The sequence below is a fragment of the Schistocerca piceifrons genome, chromosome 3, assembly GCF_021461385.2.
Source record: "Schistocerca piceifrons isolate TAMUIC-IGC-003096 chromosome 3, iqSchPice1.1, whole genome shotgun sequence".
NCBI classification, from domain to species: Eukaryota; Metazoa; Arthropoda; class Insecta; order Orthoptera; family Acrididae; genus Schistocerca; species Schistocerca piceifrons.
In genome coordinates, this window is record NC_060140.1 from 225,603,907 (window position 1) to 225,608,366 (window position 4,460).

At 45.4% G+C, this 4,460-nt stretch overlaps 1 pseudogene; it reads left to right on the forward strand.

Annotated features, from left to right (window-relative positions):
• Positions 1–2,511: 2,511 nt before the first annotated feature.
• LOC124790805 lies at positions 2,512–2,629 on the forward strand (annotated as a pseudogene).
• Positions 2,630–4,460: the final 1,831 nt, after the last annotated feature.

Here is a 4,460-nt window from a genome sequence, read left to right on the forward strand (position 1 = left end):
GAACCGATGGATTGGCCGTCAGGGAGCTGGCGACTTAACATGTCTCAGCTGGGCTCCACGGTCATCGTATTTGACACCCTCTGACTTCTTTCTGTGGTGTTTCGTTAAAGACGACGTTTATGTACCACCACCCCCACAGAACCTGGAAGAATTGAAGAACTGGATCCGTACTGTCATAACATCAGTGACGCAAGGTATGCTTGCCCGAATATGGGAGGAATTTTAGTATCAATGTGATATTGTTCGTGTGGCTGATGGAGGACATATTGAACATCTGTAATCTGAACTTGAGCGGTTTGTAAATATGTGTGTAAAGTTTCATATTCGTATGTCTTAAAGTTTAATAAATACATGCATTCGAAATACGTTGATTCTTTTTGAAACACCCTGTACCGTAACCACGGTGGCACGCGAACAGTTTACGAACTTAAAAATTTCGGAAATGCTTCCACTCTTGTTCCGAAAGCCAATGGTGATGCCCTTTGGGACGTCAGGTAAATCGTTCAGTTCCACATTACGACAGCGAACGCGCTTTTTTCTGGGCTCCCCCCGACGAGCTCTACATGTCCTCCACTGCTACTTCTGCTACTTGCCGTCTGTGAGCGGTTATTGCACGATGACGTCGAACAGAGGTAGTAGTCACATTAGTGTGACTGGACCGTGTTAATCAAACGTAATTTATGATACAATCTTCATAGAGGCTATATATCTAACAACATGAAGTAAATCAATCACCAGTACCTAGAAAAGTTTATTGAAGTACTGGAAAGCTTGCCTTGGTTCAGCAACATTAAATGGTCCGTCATGCTAAGCCAAAGAGGCCGACAGAATATGCTATAGTTTCAACAAAATACGAAACTATTGACCCCGTCATAGACAAATGTTCGCATTATTAACAGTGAGATTTGTTACAGAAGCAACTACATGTGGGGAAAAAAAGAGGTAAGTGTTTGTTAATCTGCGGCGTCAGGGCAGGAGGGCCGGTAGTAAAGCACGTGCCTTGAAATGCGGTGGTCGCGGGATCGAGTGTCGGTTGTACATGCATGACTCTCAAGCTTGCAGTTACTAGCGTGGTCACCCAAGGGTAAATGCCTGCATTGGAAACCCCTCGCAAATGTTCGCAATTGGATTTTCGTGAGGTTTACTTCTGCCACTTACTTCTGACTGAAAACGACTGACATTTTCGAGACTGAGCTTGACGAATACTCTTATTTATTCAACACAATGAAATAATAGTCACAGTACAGGAAGTGAACTGGTTCGTAAGCTGTCCATGTTGAGTCTGTGTCTACTAGAGCGCAAAACAGAAAGGGATAGTTAAACCAGAATTTCCAGAGATCCAAAGCAAAGTCGAAGCACGTACTAGCAGGGTCCTCCAATACGGTAATGCAGTACGTATCTGAACCCATAGCCAACGGCACGTTCCCTCCATCAGTTAAGGTGTTGTCACAAGCTGCTCGAAAATCCTACTTGCTCTTGCACGACCTGTACAAGTCGTTATACATAATGTTTCAAAGTCTTTGCATGTAACGTATCAAACGTCTGGCGGTGATCGATACCGTAGGCGTCTTTTAGTGTTCACCTGTCCTAGGACGACGAGATTTCTCGATGTAACAGTATTTGCTAACCAAGTGTAATGCCTGCAACCTACTCAAGAAACTAACAGACTGATTTTCAACAAAAAAAAAAAAAAAAAAAAAAAAAAACACGCATTCTTAATACTTAGTGTGCTGCTGACGTATATTACCAACATTATGGGATATAAGAATGTGTGGTGGACGTAATGTTATTTCACGCCAGTTACGATAATCTTCCGCGGTTTCGAACGTATTTTTAGGGCTCCCTGAATCGTCTGTGTGGTCTGAAGGCTTCGTAGATGGCATTAGTAGTATTACGTGAACAATTCTTCATTTATTCTTCATTTTTGAACCCATTGTTATTGTCTCTTACTTCGTAGGCATCGGGTAACGTTTGCGTTCTCCCTGCTTCGTGGGTTTTGTGTGCTTTTACGTTGATTTTGTGTTCAAAATGTGCAGTGATGAGCAGAAACGCATGGAGAAAATTATCTACAAAGCCATTAACGACTCGATAAATGATGAAAACGAAGTATTTGATGACAGTTCAAATAACATATTATCTGCAAATTGTAGTACTTCCATACTTGAAGATGAGTTGCTGCATACGTACGTCACAGATTGTGTTGTTGTTAATGATTCTCTTTCTGGTGCTTCAGGAAACGAATGTGAACGTAAAAATGTAGTGAAAGGAATGTTGGACTTTCCACGTTTCCATTTCCATCACATTTTACTCCATTATGAATACTTAAGTTTGCTTAGATCTTGTGTGTTTCTTTAGATGTAAATTGACTGTAATAGCTATATTAAAAGAAAGATGACGCGTTTGCTTACACGTTGACTGCTAGAATTCCTTTTCAGTTTTATGTGATGATTGCTGTTAACTTGAAATTTCATCTGTGGGTTTAAGATTTAACTGTAGGTGTATCAAAATCTGGGCAACGGCCTTGCCGCAGTGGATACACCGGTTCCCGTGAGATCACCGAAGTTAAGCACTGTCGGGTGGGGCCGACACTTGGATGGGTGACCATACGGGCCGCCATGTGCTGTTGCCATTTTTCGGCGTGCACTCAGCCTCGTGATGCCAACTGAGGAGCTACTCGACCGAATAGTAGCGGCTCCGGTCAACGAAAACCATCATAACGTCCGGGAGAGTGGTGTGCTGACCACGCGCCCCTCCTATCCGCATCCTCATCTGAGGATGACACGGCGGTCAGATGGTCCGACGGGCCACTTGTGGCGTGAAGACAGAGTGCATACCAACGTCTGTGTATATAAACCTAAAAATCTTTTGAAATTCCAAATAAGTATTTGTACGAAGGTATTACAGATTCAAAAAACCAGACATTTTAGCCAATCCACAGATAATGGGAGGTACCTACGAGTTAAGCACTATAAGTGTTAAAATGAGTGTCTGTAAGCGAGAAAGATACATCAGAAGCGATTCAGGATCATTAATTAGCTCGGCCTACCGCCTTTCACGGAGAGCAGACGGATGGATTCCAGTCAACACACAGTCCAGAGTGCCTATACCATACCACCTCCCAGGGGCATAATCAGTACAAAAAGACGTCTAACGTTGCCACGAAGTGTCAGCGAACATTTTGTTCCTAAGAGAAGTTGTTTCCCATGGCGTAGTCTATCAACCCCAGACATTGGTGCAAAGCCTCTGAAACATCTTGTGTTGGCCGTGCGTAGTAGTTGCGGGCACCACCTGACGTGTTGAGATCGATTGTGCTGTGTCAGTATCGATGTCAAGGAGATGTCTATGAAGATGCAGCACTGGCAGGTAAGAGCAGAATTTCCCCACGGCTGGTAACTGCAGCTCCCCTCCATAGCCAAGAGCAACAGCCCTCAGCAGGTACACGGAAGGTTTGCGCGTGACTTAACACCGCTCCCCGGAGCTTCTTCGATCGCGGCGGCTGGCAAAACACTGATGAAGAAACTCCCGCCTTGCGGAGAACAACTTGTGTTTTATCAGCGCCGTCCCAGCCAGCCAGCACACCCGGGGACCGACCCCTCCCTGCTGGGCAAAATTCTGTTCAGGGGGGGAAGGAGAACCTGAGATGTGGGCCAGCGCTACGCTCCGGCTGTTAAGGGGGAAAAACTCGGCGCGACAGCTAATTAAGTGTGGACGGCGGACACCGGAAGGCTGTTACCGGGCACGAATATGAGCTGTCCAGAGGAACACGGCTTCCGTCCCAAGGTCGCTGGACGTGCTGATTCAGTGGCTGGAGATGCCACTCCCTCTGGACATTTTAATGGAGGGGCGTTACGTTCTGATTAAATTACGGGCTTAACAGTGGCGGAACGGGAATACGCGTCATTTTATTTTGGAGTTGACCTTATCCTTTCCTGCTGGAGTGAGCAGCAGACTGCATCTTCTCGCCAACCACGAGTGGTAGTCACGAACTTTTTACTGTCACGTCTAGAAGCAAATACACGTAATTAATTAATTGTAGTTCGCAGGTACATGCCTGCACACCCGAACAGCTCCTTCTCACTGGTTACACGATCTAGCCATCTAGAACATGTCGTAGACTATATTGATGAACTAGTGATCTGGCCACTACTGCCCTCACCATGGTATGTAAACTGGTCTTCTTTTTGATATGTAGGTGCTTCCGAGAGTAAATAGGCATATTGTTACACGTTAGGACCATTTTGGAACAAGAGTGTAAGTTCATCTACAGGCACGTCTACATTTATACTCCACAAGCCACCCAGCGGTGGGTGGCGGAGGGTACTTTACGTGCCACTGTCATTACCTCCCTTTCCCGTTCCAGTCGCGTATGGTTCGCTGGAAGAAAGACTGCCGGAAAGCCTTCGTGTGCGCTCGAATCTCTCTAATTTTACATTCGTGATCTCCTCGGGAGGTATAAGTAG